Below are 17,658 nucleotides of genomic sequence, written 5' to 3' on the forward strand. Positions count from 1 at the left end.
TTTATAGAGGCTCCAGGTCCGCAGCCCTAGGGAGAAGCATTCAGCAGCTGCAATTCCTGTAATATTACAGGGATGACAATATGATGCATTTCCTTAAGCTTCATGCCAAGGTCCCTTACAAAGCAGACCATGCCCATTCCCCCCAGGAGTTAATTACAAACCTCAGGGAGACTCAGAGCCTGATGTGAGCACAGGCCTGTTCTGATGCCTCTGAGCTCTGGGTGCTCATGTAGGCTGGCTCATGTCTGGCTGTCTGAGACGGGAAAGACCTGCCCACTCCTGGATGCAGTCCTGGGGCATGTAGCTGGGAGCTCACCTGTGCCCACTGTGGTTTTCTAAGCTTTGGCCTTCTTCCTAAAGTCCTGGGAGAGCCTGAGCCCCATCAGTCCAGTCCAAGGCTGGTGTATTCAGAATCTAGGTGTAGACTGGGGTGGGTCATGCCCTGAGCCTGCATGGATACGCCCAAAATGGAATCAGCTTTTAAGTAGTGTGGTAAGGGAAGGAAAGTGGGCTGCATTCCAGAGACTCTGCCCTGTGTCCTTGGCCTGTGATGGAGTGCGGCATTTCAGATCAAACATAGCTTATTCTTTACTGCAGTCTGAAAACCACCAAATTCGTGAGTCAGGAAGGTGCCTGACGTTTCCCTTCAGAGCTGGGGCCCTTAATCGCCAGCATGAGCATCCTGAGAGCGCCTTCCTCAACTACAGGACCAGCAGCGCCCACGGTGGTGGCTGCTCCTCGGGGATGGGGCCTGATCAAATCACCTGGTCCCTCACGGGTTGGTGTCGTTAGAGCAAGAATCAACTTTGGCTCTTTTTAGGTCCTATGATCTGGAGGCACTGTCACTACAGCACAGCCTGGAGCATGCTGTCACTTGAGGAGGGCTCAGGGAAAATGCAGGACACCCAGTTTAACTTGGATTTCAGGTGATCAACAAACAATCTGGTAGGATAAGTATGTCCCAAGTGATTCAGAGATCACACTCAAGCTAAAGTACTTGTTTATATACACAAATATATAAATTTATATGTATATAAATATATTAAACAAATCTATAAATGTGTTGTTCATATAATTCAGTAAGTAAATTTGTTTTTTGGGATTGTTGAATACTTAATAAAAACATGGTCTTTGGAATCAAACCCACCTGTGCTTGAGTTAAAGTCCTCCCTACATACAACCTGCACGATTTTTTTTTTTTTTTAACATTTATTTTTATTAGTTGGAGGCTAATTACTTTACAATATTGTAGTGGTATTTGTCATACATTGACATGAATCAGCCATGGATTTACATGTATTCCCCATCCCGATCCCCCATCCCACCTCCCTCTCTACCCGAGCCCTCTGTGTCTTCCCAGTGCACCAGGCCCAAGCACTTGGCTCATGCATCCAACCTGGGCTGGTGATCTGTTTCACCCTAGATAATATACATGTTTCGATGCTGTTCTCTCAAAACATCCCACCCTCGCCTTCTCCCACAGAGTCCAAAAGTCTGTTCTGTACATTTGTGTCTCTTTATCTGTTTTGCATATAAGGTTCTCATTACCATCTTTCTAAATTCCATATATAAGTGTTAGTATACTGTAATGGTCTTTATTTTCTGGCTTACTTCACTCTGTATAATGGGCTCCAGTTTCATCCATCTCATTAGAACTGATTCAAATGAATTCTTTTTAATGCCTGAGTAATATTCCATGGTGTATATGTACCACATCTTCCTTATGCGTTCATCTGCTAATGGGCATCTAGGTTGCTTCCATGTCCTGGCTATTATAAACAGTTCTGTGATGAATATTGGGGTGCACGTGTCTCTTTCAGATCTTGTTTCCTCAGTGTGTATGCCCAGGAGTGGGATTGCTGGTTCATATGGCAGTTCTATTTCCAGTTTTTTAAGAAATCTCCACACTGTTCTTCATAGTGGTTGTACTTGTTTGCATTCCCACCAACAGTGTAAGAAGGTTCCCTTTTCTCTACACCCTATCCAGCATTTATTGCTTGTAGACTTTTGGATAGCAGCCATCCTGACTGGCGTGTAATGGTACCTCATTGTGGTTTAGTTGCAGGATATAAAATTAACACACAGAAATCCCTTGCATTCATATACACTGACAATGACAAAACAGAAAGAGAAATTAAGGAAGCAATACCATTCATCATTGCAAGAAAAAGAATAAAATACTTAGGAGTATATCTACCTCAAGAAACAAAGGACCTATATATAGAAAACTATAAAACACTGGTGAAAGAAATCAAAGAGGACACAAACAGATGGAGAAATGTACCGTGTTCATGGATTGGAAGAATCAATATTGTCAAAATGGCTACACTACCCAAAGCAATCTATAGATTCAATGCAATCCCTATCAAGCTACCAAGGCTATTTTTCACAGAACCTGCACGACTTTGAACAAATTACCTTATTTCTAATTCCGAGCTGAAAAACTGGGCTAAAAACACCTATCTGGTAAATAGTGCTGTGAGGAATACATTTGGGAGAAGACATTAAAAGTTTTGGTGTCTCAGTAAAGAGGAAGTGGTCAATATAACTTGCTATTACTATTAGTGTTACTGTTAGTCACATGAAATGATCTGGAACCTGTAAAGTCTCCTGTAAATGTTATCTATCAGCTTTACAATTTATGGACTTACTACCAACTAGTTAAGGGCAATCATGGGAGATTATTTTTCACTTTAAGCTTCTCTTTCCTTATTTGAAAAATGGAGCATATTGTATATGCATGCTTCTTTCAGATATATCATTCAGTCGCTATATATTTCAGCATATCACTGAATGAGGAATCAACCTGACTTTCCCTACTCCAGGCTCCAAGTTTGGAGCCAGCTTCGCCACTGGTAACCTGATGTCTTCTGGATAAGACATATGAGTAAGAGGAAGAGAAGGTACAGGAGCCTCATGATGGAAGAGGAGCTTTCTGGATTCCAGGTCGACCCGGTGTTGTCTGATGGCACACCTGAATTGGACAGGCGATCTGGGAAAGAGTTTGACCAACAGGTAGAGAGAAAGGACTTGTATTCCGACTGGTGGTGGTACTGTGCTCAGTCTGGTTGGACTCTTTGCAACCCCAGGGGATGTAGCCTACTAGGTTCCTCTGTTTATGGAATCTTCCAGGCAAGAGTACTGGAGTGGGTTGCCATTTCCTACTCCAGGGTATCTTGCTGATCCAGGGATCGGATCTGGGTCTCCTGTGTTTCCTTACAACTGTGCCACCTGGGAAGTCCCTACTAGAGATATTCAGTTATGGCCTGGGAGTAATGTGAGGGTGTCTCATCTGTGGACTCAAGGTCCCAGACCCAAGTGTCTCCCTTTTGTAAAGGTAGAGGTTTGCAGGAAGTCAGGGTTTCCACATTGGTTGTGACTTCTCTTCATGGCTCTGAGGTTTGGGTTTTTTTTTTTTTTTTTTTTGGAAAAATCATTAAAAATTGCATTCTGTTAACAAATTATTCATTTATTTATTAAGCTTTTTTGCATGTCTCTGCATCTGTCTCTTTATCCTTTCAGAATAAATACTGCACCCCCCCCATGCCCCCCCTCCACACACCTTTTGTAATTAAAAAGCAAAAAGAATTTTGGAAACAGAAATGGTCTTCTCTCCTTTTGCACTCTCAACATATTTCTTGCTACCATTTCCAGAGAGACTGATCCATCCTAAGCAAGCTTACCAGGTCATCTCTTGCACAGAACACCACCAGGTGAGGCTTTATAGGCTAGAGCATTTCTTAATAGAGGTATTACATCAACATATTCTTAAGTTAAAAGCATAAGAGGGTACTAGCTGTAGGGCTTCCCAGGTGGTCCTAGTGCTAAAGAGCCCACCTGCCAATGCAGGAGATGCAGCTTTGATCTCTGGGTCAGCAAGATCCCCTGGATGTCAAATAACTAACTCCACTTTTCTTGTCTGGGAAATCCCATGGCCAGAGCAACCTGATGGGCTGAAGTCCGTGGGGTTGGAAGGTGTTGGACAAGACTGAAGTAACTCAGCACACACGCATACCTGGCAAATAACTGAAATTTTTCTCCATCTCTTCCTTCTCTCCATCTCAGTTTTGCTTTACAGTGTTCATATCTCTCTTTTTCTTTATATGTAAATATCTAAAGCAACAAGTCCTGTTTTATTATCTAACATCTTGATCAGTGCCTGGCATAGAGCAGGCGGTCAGTCAAACCTTTGTATGAACAAGATCCTAGTATGGAAAATCAACCTATGGGTGAATGAATAAATGGATGAATGGAGGGAATCAGGGAGGGAAGGAGGGAAGGAGAAAAGGAAGGGTGGCTCAGGCATAATCCTTAGGGTTTTGGGGGTCTGGAGAGAGCCCATTAATTTGCTTTATCCCAAAGTTACCAAGCACAAGCACCCACTCACCCATTCCCAACATAACAGGTCAAAGCTTGTCATAATACGTCATGGTCTCTAGCCTTCACTCACCCACCTCTCTTCCATCTTACATGAACTGTATGTTCTGACTTTTTTCTCTGTCCTGAGACAACTTAGCAATAAAATATTTTCACTTAATCTTTTGATCAGCATTTGAATCTTTCACTAAGTAGAGATCTATTTTAATTTAGTGACCTCAACCTGAAAATAGAATAAGTGTTTGCAGTAAGCTGTTTCAATAAGTCTTACCTAATTCTACAGAATAGCTGTGAGGGTTTTATTTCCTTGGCCCCAGCAACAGTACTTTCATAATAATAGAAAAGAAAGTATAAACTAAAAGCACTGGGTCACATTTCTCTCTTCTACTCTTATAGGGAAAGCAATCCTTTACTCTGACTCCCTAAATGTTAGGCATCTATTCCCACCCCTTCTTCAACCACCGATGTCTCTCTCTCTCATGAAAACCTACCTTACAGTTGGCTCCTCCGCCCTTCTCAGGTGCACTGCTGCCCGTCCACTCAGGCAGAGACAGCCGAGAGCCCCTGTCCATTGCCCCACAGTGAGGGTCCAGGTCAACAAAGGGCAGAGGAAGGGCTGAGTGAGGTCCCACAGGATGCCTCATGATCCCTGTTGGCAGGAGTCATCCTGGGGGAAAGGTGGGGGACCAGCCAGAGTTGATGGTATCAATCCCCCTGAGAGTGATGAGAGGAAGTGGGGCTGCAGACACTCCTTCTGAAGAGTTTTGCTGAAAAACTAAGTGCAAAGAAGACCGAGCTCATGATTGCTATCAGGTCAAAGGAGAACTGTTTCATTGTTTTAGGTTTCTTTTTTTTTTTAACACTGACTGTTGGGGTCTGTTTTTTGTTTGTCTGTTTTGGAACTTTTGGTTTCTTCTTTAGCATGTGGAATCTTAGTTCCACAACCAGGGATGGATTCCAGCCCCCTGCATTGGCAGCATGAAGTCTTTAACCACTGGATGCCGGGTCAATCCCTGCTGTTAGTTTCTATAGATGCAGTGCTACTGCTGCTTAGTCACTTCAGTCGTGTCTGACTGTGCGACCCATAGACGGCGGCCAACCAGGCTCCCCCGTCCCTGGGTTTTCCCAGGCAAGAACACTGGAGTGGGGTGCCATTGTATTCGCCATTGATTGAATAGATGGAGGCAAGAGGTGGAGCTGATTTGGGCCTCACCCACAAGTAAGCAGGAGAAATGAGATTCAGGACCCAGGTGGAAAGGTTGGCTATGGACCAGAGCAGGAAGCTGTTTGGTTCATGAGTCACATGGAAAAGCCATCCTCTTCTTGGTGCTGAAAAGAGAAGAGCATTCCTCCCATGCAAGAGTCCAACACGACACTCAGAAATGTTATGGCAACAAAACATCAGCAAATACATTTAGAAAAGAACTTAAAAAGTAAGAAAAAATAAAAATTGGAATCCCAATAAGGAATATGATAAAAGTTATTAAACAGTACTACCAAACCACACTCAATATCAGATAAATATTCCGTGATAAAATTTTAAAAATAAAGGATAAAAGGGATATAAGATTATAAGGTATAACACTGAGTCCCAAATACAACCTTTGAGATGAAAAAGAGTTGGCAGATGCACAATGGGCATTTCTGTGAAAAAAGAAATATAAAGCTGAGCAAAATATTTACAGGCGTTATCATTTTTTTCCTCCATTAAACACACACAGGTTTGTCTCTTTTGAGGTCCTAATTTTAGGCTGGAGGCATGATTTTAAGTGATTGCTGTATTGACTTCCTGTTGCAGCTTAGCAAATTGCCACCAGCTAAGTTGCTTAAAGGAACACATACTTGTTATTGTGGTTCTGAGGATCCGAGGTCCCAAATGGGTCTCCCTGGCTTCAAATCACGATGTCAGCAGAATGCTGTTCCTATTGGAGGCTTCCATCCTTTTCACGCTTAGAATCTGCCATCCCTCCTTGGCTTATGGCCCCCCCTCCATGTCAGTGGGAGCCAGGGCTGGTTTAGTCTCTCAGCCCACGTCTCTGACACTGAGCTGCATCCCTCGTCCACATCGAAGGCTCCTTGTAAGGAGATGGCATTGGGCACAGTCAGTTAATCCACGTCATTTCCCTATCTTAAGCCCCAATGATTAGGTACCTTAATTCCACCTGTGCTGGAATTCTCACTTGTCATGTGTCTGCCCTTTCAGGCTGTTAAAGCAGAAACACCAAAGTCTAGGTGACTCTTTTTTTGCACTTTATTTTTTAATTGAAGGATGATTGCTTTACCTAATTTCGAGGTTTTCTGTCATACATCAACAAGAATCATCCAAGGGTTCACCCATGTCCACTCCCTCCCAAAACCTCATCCCATCTCCTTTCCCATCCCACCCTTCTAGCTGGTCGCAGAGCCCCTGTCTGAGTTCCCTGAGTGGTAAAGCTAATTCCCGCTGGCTATCTATTTTACATGTGGTATTGTAATAGGTGGCTTATTAACAACAGAGCTTTACTTCGCAGATTTGGAGGCTGGGAGCTCCAGGATCAAGACAGAGCAGGTGGCTGGTGGATGGCAGTGTTCTCCCTGTGTCCTCAGAGGGCACAAGGGTGAGCGATCTCTCTGGGACCTCTTTCATAAAGGCCCTCATTCCACCCATGAGGGTCCCACCCTCATGACCAAATCACCTCCCAAAGGCCCTGTCTCCTAACACCATCCCTTTGGTGACCTCAGCTTGCACTGAGGGAAGAGTTAGTGTGAAGACCAGAGAGCTGCTCACACACACCGCCTGAACCAGCCAGGCTCTTGATTTAACTGGGAAACCCTCTGAAGAAACTGCAGGCAGGGTGAGGTCAGTGTGCTCACCCTGCCCTGGCGGGCTCTGTGTTCCGTGCTGTGTTGTCTTCACTGAATTGTGCTTTCCACAGGACTTGTTTTTCCATCACATTTAGTTGCATCCTATCATGTCCACACAGAGAGACATGCTCTGTTCATGTCAGATGTGTCATTCAACTGATGACAGTTGGTGAAGCTATGTCTCGGCTCAATGCCCGGCACATACAGGAATAGGACAAGTCCATGCCTATAGAGACCTTACAGTCCAAAGCGAACCAGAAGTGTATCCACGTGTGCACAAGGCAGGGGTAAGAAGCATAAACCAAATGGAAGTGAGGGCTGCAGGGGGACAGAGGAGGGGGTTTCCTTCTGAGCAGGGGTCGGAGGTTTCCCTCGGGCCTGGTGTTCTGCTGATTCTGGACCCTGGGGGTGCATGTTTGAGGGGAGACGAGGGGCAGGCCAGGGTGCACTGGGCTGGGACGCAGGAAGGACAGCAGACAGAGGGACTGGGGAAGGTCAGACCCCCAAGGAACAGGGGGATCAGAGCACCACCATGATCCCCGGATGGTTCCCGTAAGGAGCTCAGAGAGCATCCTCAGGGATTTCGGAATTCTCCTGGGATCAGACATCATACAACAACCTCAGTGAGCAGTGGGCAATTGTTTAATTTTGAACAAAATTTATTCTTGTTTAAATTTTAGATGCTCTTGAAGGATGCAGTTTCTGACTCTGCATTGGTTCTGGCCGCGTCTTTGCCTTCTTTTATCTCATTCTGCAGCATTTTACTGGGGACCCGACACAGGTGCCAATCTGTCTCATGCCTGCAGGACAGCTGATCGGCACACACACGCCTCTACTCTTATAGCAGCTTGCAGCATTTCTTACTCCTTGACTAAATCCTAAAAAGAGAAAGAAGAGGGAAAAAAACGTGTCAGCAGGAAAAGCGGCATCTCGAGAAGGGCAGCTGTGTGCCCTCTGAGCGAGATCCTAGGGCTTTCTGCGCTGAGATGCGGACATGACCTCGTGACAACAGGATGTGAGTCCAGGACACCATGGACTAGCTTTCCAACACATGCCGACCCTGCCCGGGCTCCGGTAGACCCTCACGTTTCCAGAAGCAGAGGCTGAGGGACTGGGGTGTGAGGAGCACAGTTGTGTGCGGGGTCAGCTCCACCTCGAGGGCAAAGACCCATAAGCTCTGCTACATCCACTTTCCGGCCAGGAGTCAGGAGAGGCCCGCAGGCATCTATTTTCACTGTTTAATTTTCCAGCACAAGGAGTCAGTCAAGTAGTGGAGCTGAGATAGTAGGAAAAGATGCAGTTGAAAGAGTAAGAACTGTTTAAAAAGAACTTACTCTCAAAGTAACTGACAACTGAGAGTGATAATGGTTCCGAAAAGACTCAGAGCTCTCAGCGCTGGAGAGAGTAGGCCTTCTCCTCCTTTGGGGCTTCCTCCTGACCAACAGCCTTCCTGCTTCCCTCACAGCCTTCCTCATCCCTTTGTGGTTTCCTCCTGACCAACGGCCTATACACTTTCCTCACAGGATTTCCTCATCCCGTTGTGGTTTCTTCCTACCCGCGGCCTTTCAGTCTTTCTCACACACCTTTTTCCTCCTGACCACAAGACACCTCTGGTCCCTCTAGTTCCCCCCCCCAGGGATTGAACCCGGGTCCCGGGAACTGAGCGGCCGGCATCCTTAAACCCCTGGCCTCTCTCCCTGCCACTGTGTAAGAGCTGGGTTACAATCATAAACAACACTGATAGACAAGGGCTTTTCAACTTCATTCTGGCATCTAATCAGTTGTCAGGTCTCAGTCTCCGCATCCTCTCTCTCCCTCCTTCCCTCCTTCCTTTCTTCCTACATATTTTCATCCTATTTCTGGAAAATCAAGGGTAAGATGAAAATTAGACATCTAATCCTGCACAGTGCTTTGGATGTGGTGCCTCCCAGCTGTGGAGCGACAGTCGCATCATCAGCGACGTGTCCAGGAGGACCTTTCTGCTGAGGAGACTCAGCACGGAGTGTCCCAAGGGCAGCTCCCAAAGCCCAGGCTCGGCCTGACTCTCCTCTGGACTTCTCTGGTTGCCCAGAGCCGCCACCCTTCAAGTAGAAAGATTTATAAAGCGACATTCTGCACTTCTGTCATGGGAAAAATCAGATTTCTTGCTTTTAAGAAAAAGAAAAAAAGGAGAGTCACTTAACAGAGGCATCTTCTGTTTCGTTCTCATGAAACCAATGAGGAGACGGGCTCAGAAGCTTTGACTCGCTAGAGTGGCTTAGAAACAGCCAGGAACTTTACAGGGCAGTTCTCAGACCCCTCCCGCTACTAAGGACTCAGCGCTGGCTTCTCAGAAGCATCACACACGGTGGGTTTAGTCTGACCCCGTGTAGATGAGGGTAGCGGGACAGAAGGGGGTATAAACAGGAGAGAGAGCCCGTGGCTCCCCCGGGGCTCCCAGGAGCTCACCTGACCCAGCAGACAGGACCAGGAAGAGGAGCGAGAGGAGCAGGTGATGGAGCCTCATGCTGGCGGCCGGAGCTCTGGGGCTGACGCTGGAGAAGAGGCTGTGCTTGCCGCTTTATAAAGGTCCCAGGTTCTGGGAGGAATTCCGTGCTGGCTGTGGGTTTGGTTCTTATGAACTGGTTAACTGAGTCTCTTTCTGTGTGTCTTGGGAGTGGCCTTTATAGCACAGAGCAGGGTCAGTCACTCTTATGCTAATGAGGCTGTTGAAAACCCCAGAAAAAGCTTTCCTGCTGCCCTTTTGACCTGATGCTTCTCTCTGGAAGTCAGTTCAGCTGTTGGGCAAGGGTGTGGCAAGGCCCAGGGGCCTGTCTCCCCTGGCAGGGGCACAGACTTCTTGCTCAACCTTGGCTTACCCGCTCCCCAGCCCCACCCTCACCCCTCCAGGGCTTTGAATCTGCCCACTGTTTTCCTGTGCAGAAGGACATGGCAACCCACTCCAGTCCTCTTGCTGGAAAATTCCAAGGATGGAGAAGCCTGGTGGGCTACAGTCCATGGGGTTGCAGAGAGTTGGACACGACTGAGCGACTTCACTTTCTTTATTTCTTTAGTTATTTTGGGGAGGAAATGGCAACCAGCTCCAGTATTCTTGCCTGGAGAGTCCCATGGACGGAGGGGCCTGGTGTGCTGCAGTCTGTGGGGTTGCAGAGAGGCAGACACAACTAAGCAACTCACACATACACTGTTTTCCTGAAAGGCTGTTTCAGGCCCAAATAGGGACTAAGTCATTCAGAGGCAGTTTCACTCCCTGGGCAAGACTTACTGACTCCCAGCATCCACAGAGACAGCCATCCTCTTTCTGGCCCCTACGGCCCTGAGGGAAGAGACCCAGTGGTCCCAACCCTCTCCCCATGCCAGCTAGCCTGTTACGGCTTGGCAGCAACAGTTGCCCCCAAAATCTTGGTTTTCTCTGCCCACCAGAGCTGAATAAAACTTGTGGAGACAGACTTGGAGCAAACAGAAAGCTGGCTTTAACCCTTAAGCTGACAGAAGGGAGAACACAGTAGGCTCTTGCCTCAAGGAGCCTGTCTCCCCTCCATTGGGAATCGAGGGCATCATACAATTGGTGCTCACAGTCAGGGTTTGGAGATACACCGCAAAAGGTGTAGGGGTCCTTACTGATCTCTTTTTGCACTGTTTGGAAACAGTCAAGACCAGAGTCAGGTAGCTGGTTTTTGGGTCTGGAAGTTGGTCCTCGTGGTTGGGTCCATTGTCCTTTGGGGATTTCCTGGCAACTTTCTTCCTGAAATACAGAAGGGGGAAACCAAACCACTAGGGGGTGGCTTCCAAGAGAGTGTACCGTAAAGTTAAGCATCCACATGAGGTAACACAGAGCTAAGAGAGGGAAATTAAACTACAAGGAGAGGTTTATGATGCGATAAAGTATCAGGATGTGGCTAGACTCAGTTAAAGGATAACAGATGCAGATGTGACTCTTGCAGAAAAGGAGGGCAATAGGTGCTAGATGTAGTTTGCATAATCGGTTAGTCTTCTTATACAAAGAAACTTGGTTATCAGTGCAGACTCTAGCTTAGGAACAGTTAAAGTGGAGAAAGACACAAAGGGAAAAAAGAAAGAGGGAAGAAAAGTTTTCATAATTAACTGCAAGACAATCACATGCCAGTCTCATAAAATCTCAGTGGGACACATGATGGGCAGATGGGTGCTCTGTTTCCTTTCATCAGAGACAGAGTGGGAGGATGATACTGGCACTGAACGCATCTCCCCAGCCTAGTATCACAAAGGCCCAGCAGTGGGGACCCCTTCACTGGGTTAAGAGGGACCTCCATCACTAAGTAACAGCCCTCACTTAGTAACATCCATCCATCTCAGTGCTGGAGAGACACTGACCTGGCTTTTCAGAAATGCTAAAGCTCAGGATGGAGCTTGCCATGCAGCTCTGAGTAGAAATCCAAGCCCTTTAGAAATGTGGGTACCCTGGGTGGACGCGGTCCTGAAGGAGCCCCCAGAGCTTCAGTCCTGTTCAGGTCCCCTGCTGTGGCTCACCATCTCACCTCTGAGACTCGGCAAAGCCATGGAGGCTGCCTCCAACAGACAGAGTCCCTGACTGGCACCCAGGCATAGGAATTTTCTGATGGAAAATAAGTTGTCTTGATCATGATTCCCTCTGCTTTAGCTCTACATGATATTTGAGAGAGGTAGACATCATCTACTTATATGTATATAATTATCTATACAGATCCAACCAGTCCATCCTAAAGGAGATCAGTCCTGTGTGTTCATTGGAAGGACTGAAGTTGAAGCTGAAACTCCAATACTTTGACCACCTCATGCAAATCGTTGACTCACTGGAAAAGACCCTGATGCTGGGAGGCATTGGGGGGCAGGAGGAGAAGGGGACGACAGAGGATGAGATGGCTGGATGGCATCACCAACTTGATGACATGAGTTTGGGTGAACTCCGGGAGTTGGTGATGGACAGGGAGGCCTGGACTGCTGTGATTCAGGGGACGCGAAGTGTCAGACACGACTGAGTGACTGAAATGAACTGAACTGATACATAAGATATATATATATACATATATATATATATCTGTTTATTTATGGACCTTGCAGTCAAAATCTATGCTACAGGGTTAATTTACATGCATGCTCTAATACTACACTGGAGAAAGAAGTGAGACTAAATCGCTGTCTACAGTGGCTCTTTGTTGAAAATGCTGTTTTTCAGGGAACTCTGCTTAATGTTATGTGACAGCTTGGATGGGAAGGGAGTTTGGGGGAGAATGGATACATGTATATGCATGGCTGTGTCTCTTTGCTGACCACCTGAAACCATCACAATATTATTAGTCAGCTATACTCCAATTCAAAGTGTTTTTTAAATGTAATTTTTAAAAATGCTGTTTTCCGGGACTTCCTTGATGGTCCAGTGGGTAAGACTGTACTCCCAAGCATAGCAGGTCAGGGAACTAGAACCCACATGCCACAACGATGAGCTGGTGTAGCTTAAATAAATAAACAAAATAAAAATTGTTGTGTTTTAATGATCTATGGTTTGCAGCAAGCAGATTTTTTTTTCTTTTAAGGAAGATGCAGAGTTTTTTTTTTTTCTTTTAAGGAAGATGATGCAGTTTTATGTATAAGACCGGGCATGAGTTTTCACAGAAGGAAGTTTCCAAAAGGCTTGCAGGGTGCCATGGTGAGTTTCAAGAGAGTTTCTTGCCACAGTTCCTCACTAGTGGGACATGGCCCTTGTAGGAATTCTCCAATTGCAGTGGCTTATTTTACCTAGGCGAGATCTAAAGACGACTCCTTTACAGAGCTGTTAATCTGGAGATAAAGCCCAGGGGCATCTCTGTCCATCAGGGAGGGGTCCTGTTACTTCAGCAGGGAGGTCACACACCCAAGAAACCATGGGGTGGCTCACCAGAAACCAGAGATGAGTTAATACAAGATAGAGGGAAGGGTTCATTGTAGGTAAAGTCTAAATGGATTATTAGTTTTCACAGGTTCAAAGCGAAACAAGGCCATGGTGGATCATGGGCTGAGAGGTAACTCAGGGTTTCATTCTTTAAAGGGAAGATAAATGCTGTGTCCTCAAACTGTGAGTCAAAAATTGAGGCAGTGTCTTTCTGGGAGAGTGCATCACTTCCTCAGGCAAGAAGGGGTGTCCCAGTCCTACAGATAAGGTTTTGAAGAGCAAAGCCCTTCACATCTACGACTCCACAAATTCAGGTGTTCTCAGCACAGAGCCCTGGGTGTTAACGGGCAGAGGCTGTTGTTCCCAGTTCCCTTCTCCTGTGGATGGGGTGGGCTCCATGGCTTTTGCTGGTCACCCGAGGACCTGTCCTCAGAAGGGTCTAGGGCTGGGTCTAATGCTGTGCTCCCCCACTGACACTTTTAGTAGTTTTTTCTTTGAACTTGTCCCACACTTATATTTTGCAATGAGTCTTCCTCAGTAGCTGGCCACTTGTATTCAAGTTCTCTCTTTGAGTTCCCCTAAACAAAGCCGCCAGTTAGGTATGACCCAAGTTTTATACAAGATGGTCGTGAGGACTAGAAAGCCATGTGTGAGGCCAAAGGCAAAACTGACTTAAAAAGTCAATTAAAATTGGCTGCAAATCTACCAGAAAAGTGTCCAAACCTCAGCATGCTAAGTGGCAATGGTCTAACTTGGAGCAAAATCACCCTCTCTTCACTGGGTCCTGCCTGCCGCCTGCAGTCAGCACAGGATCCTGAGAACTTCACCTGGGCATTCTCCTGTAAGGCGAGAGCTCCCATAGCGCTGTCAAAGGCCAGCTATCTGGTGCAGATGAGACCGGAAGTGGGTGGGGCACTACCTTTAAAAGAATGAGAGGGACTTCCCTGGTGGGCCTCTTGTTAAGAATCTGCCTTGCAACACAGGGGATGTGGGTTCAGTCCCTGGCCTGGGAAGTAGGATTCCACGTAAAGGAAAGAAAAAGAGGTCGCTCAGTCGTTTCAGACTCTTTGTGACCCCATGGACCCTGGCCCACCAGGCTCCTCCGTCCATGGAATTTTCCAGGCAAGAAGAGTAGAGTGGGTTACCATATCCTTCTCCACATGCTGTGGGGCAAGTAAGGCAGCGTGCTGAGATGAACATCCTGCATACTGCAACTAAGACCTGAAGTAAATATATATTTTTAAATCCCTTTGTAACACGGCAGCTAGGTGACACACCCAGAGGCACCATGACAGTTCTAAGGCTGATCATAAAGGTCAAAAAGTGGGTGCTGACCCAGTTCCTGGAAATCCCCACTCTTTCCTGAAAATAGGTGGCATACTCCTCCCACTCATCAGCCTATGAAATGACCCACCCCTATAAACACTGACTGCCCCATACCCTGGTGCTGCGCTTGCCTTCCAGGATGGCCAACGCTCTCTGTGTAGCGTGTTTCCTCCCTGGATTGACCTTCTTTCACTTCACCGTGACTGGCTCTTGAATTCCTGCCTATGTGAAGTCACGTACCCACACCTGGTGGCCATCCCAGGGACTCGGACATGACCTGGGATGTGACCATTCTCTCTCACCCCACTCTCTGGCCCGCAGCACTGCTGCCGTCTCCTCCAGCCTCAGAGATCCCTGGAGCATTAGAAGATCACCGTCTTTTCAGTTTGTTCATTGTTTCCTTTGCTGTGCAGAAGTTTTCAGTTTGATGGATCCTATCGTCTAGCTTTGTGTTTGTGGCTTGTGCTTTTGGTGGCAAGCTCAAAACCATCCTTGTGGAGACCCATGCCAAAGAATTTTTCTCCTATGCTTTCTTTTAGGAGTTGTGTGGTTTTTGTAAACCTTTAATCTATCTTGGGTTGAATTTTCTATATGGTATAAGAGATCTTACTTGCTCAAGCAGGGACGAACCTGTGCCCCCTGCATTGAAAGCTAGGGATCCTAACCACTGGATTGCCAGGGAAATTCCAATTGTAATTGCTAATTTGTCTGTTTCTATGCTTATTCCTATGGGTTGTCTTTAAGAAGTTTAAGCTTCCTTTGCTAAGTACATTCTGATTTCTGATTCAGTAATCATATGTATTCTTGATGAATTACACATTTTATCATTAGGATAAATACCCCTCTCTGTATCTGGTCCTTGTCCTAAAAGTTACTTGATTGTGTTCCATGCATAGTCACTCAGTCGTGTCTGACGCTTTGTGACCCCATAGACTGTAGCCTGCCAGGCTCCTCTGTCCATGGGGATTCTCCAGGGAACAACACTGGAGTGGGTTGCCATGCCCTTCTCCAGGGCATCTTCCCAAACCAGGAATTGAACCCAGGTCTCCCACATGGAAGGCACATTCTTTACCATCTGAACCACCAGGAAGCCTGTTAATTAACCATACACTCTCCTATGTTTTCTTTAAATTAAAGTTTCCATAGCATATCTGTTGTCTCAACAGTGAAGAATCTCCTGAGATGTAGGAGATGCAGAGACATGGTTTTGATCCCTGGGTGGGGAGAGTCCCAGGAGGAGGGCATGGCAACCCACTCCAGCTGTCTTGCCTGGATGATTCCATAGGGGTCTCAAGAGAGTTGGACACAACTGAGCATCTAAACAACAGCAGCAGCAGATCTGTTTCCATCCTTTCCTTTTTAACCCATTTGCCTTTATATGTGATATCTCAAGTGGGTTTATTACAGGTAACTAATATCTGATTTTTGATGTTTTTTTTCTTCTCTACTGAAATGATCATCTCTTTCCTTAAGATAGTGTCTTGAATCTTAGCATCACAGTTTATCCCGTAAGGCGGATCCAACTTTCCACCTAGTATCATAGATTTCATTGTTTTAGAGCAGCTTTAGAATTGAATGAAAACCACAGTGTTTTCCCATATGCTTTCAGCAACTCCGCAGTCCATAGAGTGGCAAAGAGTCAGACACAACCAAAGCGACTTAGCACACAGGCACACAGCCCTGATCCTGATGCCCGTTGCTGGTTTTCTGTCCAGAAGTGAAGATGTCTGCACTCTCTGAACTTTGACCCCACTCTCTTCAACTCAGGAGAATTGTTGGCCTGTTTGAGTTCTTGTTCCCTATGCTTTAGGCCTGGAAATCTGTAGAGGCTGGAGATGCCATAAGTGTCCTTGACTTGTTTCCTTTTCTTTTTTTATAAATGGTTGAGCACAGGATTTAAAAAATTTAATTAGCGAATTCATTAATTTGTGTGCCCTGGACCTTAATCACGGCAGGCAGAATCTAGTTGCAGCATGTGGAATCTAGTTCCCTGACCAGGGGTGGACCCAGGCCACCTGCCTTGGGAGCACAGAATCCCAGCCCCAGACTAGTGGGGAAGTCCCTCACCTCACCTGTTTTCTACTCTCCTCAATTATGGTCCTGCATTGCTTGTGCCAGAGTCTGAATCAGTGGTTTCACAGGTTTTGCCTGGTTCCTTAGTTGTGTACTGTAGAAGGGCAGCATACAGTCCCATCACGTCATTTCTTTCTTTAAACGCTGAATTGTGGGTTCCAAGCTCTTGTCTTTGAGTGTTTGCCCTTTCTTCCTGAGAACTCAGTTCCTTGACTGGGGGTGATGGGCCTGCCACCACATTTGCTGGAATCATTTTGTATTCACCTCTAGATTCCACTGAATAGTTACAGGGCCTTGGAATGTATTTCAGCTCTCATAAGGGAGGACATGGCAACCCACTCCAGTATTTTTGTCTGAAGAATCTTATGGACAGAGGAGCCTGGTGGGCCCCAGTCCATGGGGTCACAATAAACACTTGTTGAGCAGCTTTTGTGTGAAAACAATTGGGCCAGGAGTGATTAAATGATGAAGTGCCCTTCAAAATCCTGCAGCCAAATATGGAGATTGGAAATATGCAAATGTAGTGAATGTAAAAATCATGCAGGACTCATAGATGGAGCACTCAGATCAGAACCCTTTTAAAAGGAAAGATCATATTCGTTGGGGAAACAAATATGTTTTTAAGAAGGAGGTAGAAGTTAAGGTGCCCCTGAGAGATGAGTTTGGAGACATAGCTGGAGGAGAGATTTTATCCAGGCTTGAGGTCAGTCAAAACAGAGGCAAGAGTGAGAGGAAAGCTGAAGGCAAGGTCGAGGAGGAGCCAGGATCCCGTGTCTCTGAGCTGGAAAGTGCTCAGAAGGACCTGGGAAGACCCTCAGGGATGCCCTGAAGTTTCAGAGATGGATTTGGTGGGGAGATGCTATGACAGATGGACAGACTGCACAGCTCAGATGGGTGACAGAAGGCAAAGGAAGTGTTTCAGAAAGAATAAGTGGTCCAGTGTCACTGTGGGGTGAAAGTTGTGAAAGAGGAATAAAATCTGACAATCTTTGGAACATCAGTTGAGACCCTCTTGTGGCTTCCTCTAGGGATTATACTTTATTTGAATTAAAGGTGAGTCATTAACACTTTTTAAGTTGCCTGTTTGGTAACAAGCAGCACAATAAACAGAATGTTAAAAAATAATCATGATAATAATCAAGGTTTTAAAT

The sequence above is a fragment of the Dama dama genome, chromosome 32 (assembly GCF_033118175.1).
Source record: "Dama dama isolate Ldn47 chromosome 32, ASM3311817v1, whole genome shotgun sequence".
NCBI lineage: Eukaryota > Metazoa > Chordata > Mammalia > Artiodactyla > Cervidae > Dama > Dama dama.